Source organism: Alligator mississippiensis, chromosome 1, assembly GCF_030867095.1.
Source record: "Alligator mississippiensis isolate rAllMis1 chromosome 1, rAllMis1, whole genome shotgun sequence".
Classification (NCBI taxonomy): Eukaryota; Metazoa; Chordata; order Crocodylia; family Alligatoridae; genus Alligator; species Alligator mississippiensis.
In genome coordinates, this window is record NC_081824.1 from 51905161 (window position 1) to 51911754 (window position 6594).

At 42.1% G+C, this 6594-nt stretch overlaps 1 long non-coding RNA gene across 1 annotated transcript; it reads left to right on the plus strand.

Annotated features, from left to right (window-relative positions):
* The first annotated feature begins 2163 nt into the window (after window positions 1-2163).
* LOC109285546 (uncharacterized) lies at window positions 2164-6324 on the plus strand. Its single transcript, XR_002093309.2, has 2 exons — window positions 2164-2284; window positions 3068-6324. It is a non-coding gene; the product is annotated as an uncharacterized LOC109285546 (long non-coding RNA).
* Window positions 6325-6594: the final 270 nt, after the last annotated feature.

The following is a 6594-nucleotide window of genomic DNA, read 5'->3' on the forward strand; positions in this document are numbered from 1 at the left end:
CTGCAGATACAAGCAGATCTAGACAGGCTGGCATGTTGGGCAGAATGAAACCAGATGAGGTTCAACATAGAGAAATGCAAAATACTGCATCTGGGAAGGAGGAATCCCCAGCACACCTACAGGCTGGGCATCACTAACCTGACCAGCACTACAAATGGAAGGGATCTGGGGGTAACAATAGACCCCAGCATGAATATGAGCCAGCAATGCGATGCAGTAACCGCTAGGGCCAATAAAACTCTGGCATGCATCAATCGATGCATCTCCAATAAAACCAAAGAAGCGATTCTCCCGCTTTATTCAACGTTGGTGCGGCCACAGCTGGAATATTGCATCCAGTTCTGGGCACCGCACTTCAAAGATGTGCTAAAGCTCAAGATGGTCCAGAGAAGGGCCACCTGTATGATCAGAGATTTGCATGGCAAGTCATATGAGGAGAGGCTGAGGGATCTTGGACTCTTCAGCCTAAAGAAAAGAAGGCTGAGAGGGAACCTGATTGTGGCTTTCCGCTGTATCAGACGCATACGTCAGGGGCTTGGTGAACAACTGTTCACCAGGGCGCCCTGGGAGAAAACTAGAAACAATGGCCACAAACTCCTGGAAGATAGTTTCAGGCTGAACATTAGGAAAAACTTCTTTACGACTAGGGTGTCCAGACTATGGAACAAGCTCCCCCCAGAGGTGGTGCAATCATCTACCCTAGAGGTCTTCAAGAGAAGACTGGACGGTAACCTGGCTGGGGTCCCCTGACCCCCGACGTCTGTCCTGCTTATTCAGAGGGCTGGACCCGATGATCCTTCAGGGTCCCTTCTAGCCCTATGATTCTATCTAGAAGAGAAAACCAAATGCGGGCCAGCCTGGCTGAGCCCCACAACCCCTGCTGTTGGTGAGGTAGGTGGATGGTGTGGCCATGCTGGCCACCTCTGGTCAAGCTGCCTCCCCTGCTGCTGGAGTGGGGAGGGGGGAATGGCTGACAGGCGCTGCTACACCCTGGCCAGGCAGACTCTAGCTTTGGTCCCCCGGTGGGAGAGGGGAGGGAGGAGGGAATAAACCCCATCCTTGCATCCTTTGTCTCAGGGTGCCATGCCAGGCCCATGTCTGGCCACTCCCCCACCCCTGCTCTGGCTAGAGATCAGAGGGGTGAGGCCAGCCCTGGTCTCTGTAGCAGACAGCACAGCCCAACCCTGGTCTGAAAAGCATGCTGGGATGCTGGGGTTTAACTTAAACCAGGAGTGGTTTAACTTAAACCAGGAAGGGGTCTGGGACAGAAGCTGCATAAATCAATTTAATCCAAATCAGTTAAATCTGATACTACATTCAACCAGGTTTATTTCAAACCAATTTTGGCCATTTAAAAACTGGTTTATGTGCACTGAACTTATGTTCTGTTACAGGTTTAAATCGGTTTCTGATCACTTAAACTGGTTTAAGTGTAACTTCTGTCCCTAGCCCTAAAGGGTAATTTGGGACAGAGGCTAAGGGCTTCAAATTCAAGAATTAACTCAGAGCATCAGTTTGCAAAGAAGAAAATGAAGGCAAAACTGTCAACAAAAGTTAAAGGCAAAACTGTTTTGGGAAATGGCCCCACAGCATGTGCAGTGGAAGGAGAACTCCCTCCCTTGCCCTCTTCTTTTAATATATACATGCTGCATTGTTAAATGGGTTTGTGCCTGGGACTGTTTACTTTGGTAATCTATCAAGAAGCCTGCAAGGTCAAATAATACCACGGTCTGTGTAAACTGAAGTGGAAAGCAGTTTAACCATAAATGTTAGGGTTAAAAACCAGTTGTACAGACTGCAATATGAATAGACATATTTTTCTGAAAAATATAATAAAACTATTATCTGGATTTAGATGATCCCCAGGTAGTTTTTTTTTTTAACTGTAAATACTGTAATATTACATTATTATTCTAGTCTATTAATACCAGACTATAACAATGATCTGAAGAAAAGGTTCAGTCTAGTTTTCTGTCCTAGCTAAGTGAAATGCAAGTGAGCAAAGAAACAGAAACCCAGACATCCTCTATAAATGAGGTAAATTAAATGAAAGAACCAATGTTTATATGATTTAAAATACAAACATATATACAGTAAAAGCTGTGTTAACTAGCATTTAAGTAACCAGAACACTTTATTAACTGGAATTTCCAGCTGGCCAGCCGGATGTGGGAGGAGTGGGGGAAAGCTTGTGGCCGCTGACACATACCACCCTGCACTGCTGCTGCACCGCGTGCACCACCCACCTCAGGTTTGCATCCAGCCAAAAACCTCCTGCCCTCAGGTAACCAGAATGTTTATATAACTGGCACCCTGCTTATGCTGGATAACAAAGCTTTTGCTGTACGTATGAGAGTGTGTGTGTGTGTGTGTGTGTGTGTGTACACACACGTGCATGTGTGTGTGTGTCTATGTATATGTGTACACACTCATTTTATACCTTACAATAAATAAGGTGTATATATACCTTACAATAAATGTAATGTAAAGACTGCCAATACATTGTTTTACATGGAAATGAACAATTGGCTTGATTTTTTTTTTACTATATTAAAATGTGATTACTAATGGGTTAATTAAGGAAGTACATGTCATTTTCTGAATTCTTAGCATTTATTGGATGGTATTCAGGAAAATGGTCTTGAAGTGAGAGATGATCATTGGTACTATGGATACTCGCATCCTTGCCTTACCATTTCCTCAGTTACTTTAGTTTATGTTGTTACTGAAAATGGAACTAAGGATTTAAAAAAATAAAAATACAACCAGTGGTATGCCAAACACATGCACTGATATGGGAGAGTAACTTTTTAAAATTTGTATTTGGAAAGCTAATAGAAGGCTGTATCAGTTACCTTTGTTGTACATTTCCATCCACTCATGCTGTATTCTCTCTCATAATTATTACAAATTAAATTCTCATAAACCGTGGGAAGAGTTTTCCTGTTTAAAAGCCAGTGGGTTAAAAGCCTATTATTGTATGTCATTGCATGTAGTATTTAGTTTAACTAGCCAACAAATAATGTATTTTCTTAAGTTTTATACTGACCTATGCAATCTTATCCAGAAAAAAACCATCCAAAGAGAGGACCATCATCCTGGGCGATTTTAATGCAAGAGTTGGCAATGACAATCTAGCATGGAAAGGCGCACTTGGAAGACATGGATTGGGAAACTGTAATGACAATGGATTCTTGCTTCTGGAATTCTGTGCAGAAATGCAAGTGACAATAACCAAAACCCAGTTCCAGCAGAAAAACCATTATAAGACCTTTTGGATGCATCCCTGCTCCAGACATTGGCACCTGATAGATTACATCTTGGTGCATCAGCATGATCTTGGGAATGTCCTGCACACTAGAGTCATGCCTAGTGCTGACTACTATACTGACAACTGACTTTTTCACTCAAAGTTGTCCTCCCACTTCAAAGCCTCAGCCCAAGCACAGAAGTAACCCCCCAAAGAAATATGATGTTTTGAAGCTGCAAAATCAATCTTGCCAACAAAAATTTCAAAGAATTCAAAGCTTGAAAGCCAAATCCATGTTGCAGACACCTCACTCAATTGACTCTGGGAACATATCAAGTCAGTAGTCTTGGAGACCACCAAGGAGATTGTTGGGCTCAGTACTAAGAGATACCGGGACTGGTTTGATGAAAATGACAGACATCCAAGCCCTGCTCACAAAAGAGGTCCACTCATCAAGCCCTTCTAGCACAGCCAACTAGCCAAGGGAGAAAGGCAGCTTACTGCCAGGCATGTAACACCCTTCAGTGGAAAATGCATGACATCTAAAATGAATGGTGGTCTAACTTTGAGGAAAGAATGCAACTATGTGCTGATAATGGTGACACCAGAAGCTTCTATGAAGCACTGAAATCTGCCTATGGCCCCACCTTCCTGATCCAAAGCCCACTGAGGAGCGCTGATGGCCAGACCCTACACATTGACAAAGACTGTCATGGACCAATGGTCTGAGCGCGTTCAAACTCTCTTTAGCACTGAATGCACAGTACATGAGTCTGCCATCAACCAAGTCAAGCAACTGCCTATTAAAGAAGAACTTGATGAGCATCCTACACTGGAAGAAACCTTCACTGCTAATGACCAGTTAAAAAGCAACACAGCCCCTGGAATTGATGGCATTCTACCTGAAGCCCTGAAATACAGCGGTCCTGCCCTACACTCCAAGCCCCATGAACTCTTTATAGCCTGCTGGGAGCAGTGGAAAACTCCATAAGATCTCCGTGATTCTGTAATCATCACCCTGTCCAAGAATTAAGGTGACAAGTCAGACCGTTCCTACTACCGAGGGATCGCACTTCTGTCCATCACCAGGAAAATTCTAGCTAGAATTCTCCTCGACAGGCCGGTGCCTGCCATAACAGACGAGGTCCTCCAGGAGAGTCAATGTGGCTTCAGAGCAAACAGAGGCATGATATATATGGTATTTGTGCTCAGACAAATACAGCAAAGGTGCTGGGAGCAGAACAAGGGGTTGTACATCACTTTCATTGACCTTTCTCAGGTGTTTGACACCATAAGCCAAAATGGCCTCTGGAAGATTCATGAGAAGCTTGGATGCCCATCTAAGTTCCTCACCATGGTCAGGCAACTCCGTGACAGTCAGCGTGGACAAGTCAAATACAGCAGCAGGCTCTCAGGTCCCTTTCTGCTCTCCAGTGGAGTTAAGGAAGACTGTGTACTCACCCCTACTTTGTTCACCATTTTCTTTGGTATGATTCTGCAGCAAGCATCGGACAAGCTTGGGCAAGGTGAGGAAGTTGTTTACATCTGCTTCTTGGCAGATGTACCCAGAAAACCTCTTCAACCTCAGACAGCAACAGTCTTACACAAAGACCTCACAACAGCTCATCTGTGAACAAAAAAGGCAACAGCCTTATTTGAATGTCAGTGCAGGGCCAGCATCAAGGAGAAGAGGACTAAGAGGAAAGATACACTCTCATTGAGCAGCAGTCGGCCATGTAAGTGTACCTGTTGCAGCAGGATTTGCCTCTCTGCAATTGGACTGATTAGTCACCAGTGGGCCTGCAGCCAGCATGGCCAGTTACCTTCCTAACCTCTTCATCTGCTAAGAGGAAGAGTATTCTCTTGGATACAACATGCACATTTTTCCCCAAAATCAGCTACTGGAAATTGGGGTGTGCATTATAAACAAGGAAATATAGTAATAGCAGTTTCTTTTTCTTATGCCTCTGTGAGGATTGGGAAAGCAAGTTAAAGTAATGCTGAATGTGCTCTTCAGAGAGTAGCATAATGAGCACTCTGGGCTCCCTAGCTGCTGCCACTCAGTTACCTATTGCCACTGACCAGTATTTGCAATGAAAGATTCTTCATTCTGCCTTTCAAAAACAAAGTGCATCTCTTTTTCTGGGATGTGTTATATGTGGAAAAATAGAGCATACAACATTTCATTTTCTTTTCACCTCTTTGTACCATGAGTTGGCTCCACATTCAGGAGAGCACTAAAGCACGTGGGAATTAAAAGCACATTAGCCTGGGACTTTTCATCTGCTGGACTGGGGCCTTTCACCAGGAGAAAGTTGGTGTAAAACATTGCTGTTTTGATTTGATAGCATTTTAAGCTCTGTTTGCATGGATGTAAATGATTCTACGGAGTGCAGAACAGTGGAGAATCAGGTGTTTCATGCTTTGTTTTGCAATGCTTTGTGTGTCAGTATTTTAAGACCCTAATGCTTCAAAACTGGAATTTACAGAAGTGGATAGTCTCACGACATGTTTATATTTGAGTATAGTGATTTTAAACTGGCCTCTAGAAACTTCTGTTTTGATAGTTTGAATAATTGGTGTTATCTATTAACTAAAATTAAGTATGGAATAATCAATACAACTCAAAATATGTAAGAGTTGTATTCACAAAGCATTTAATTACATGGCTGAAGAAATCTCTCTGAAAAACACTGTGGCTGGTTGTAAAATTTCTTACATTTGGTGGGGTGTGAAGAGTAACTTTCTCTGATAAAAACTGAGACAAATACACTGTGATCTGAGCTTAAATTAAACAGGAATAAAACATCTGCTTCTCTTGGAAAAATATGTACCCTAGTTGTAATGAATGCAACATGTAGATGCGTGGCTGTGATACTATAAGTCATATGACTAATGATGCATTTCTAGTACAGTGTAGTTGATAATGAAAAGGAGTCATTATCTTATAGCAAAAAGTGTGTGGGGTTTATTTTATCTCCATAGAAAATATTTGATTTTTTTTTTTCATTTTTAACACTACCACAGATTGTGCTGGGGTTTCATCATTAAACTCAAATGCAGCTTTGTTTAAATGTTGTTTGTCAGATGAAAACTTTCAAGCGAATCTGATGATTTCTGTGAACACTTTTGATTAGCTGAAAATACACTTTTCCGTCCCAAACTTTGACAGAAGAAATTAAGCAATCCTGTTTTTTATGGTAACAAAATATCCCACCATGATATTACATTGTAAGAACAGTAAAATATTACTGTTTTTTATGATAAAACAAAGTGAGCAGACACTAAGGGATGTAAATGCTTTGAGATTATTGGATGCCTATAAAAATACATGATACAATTAC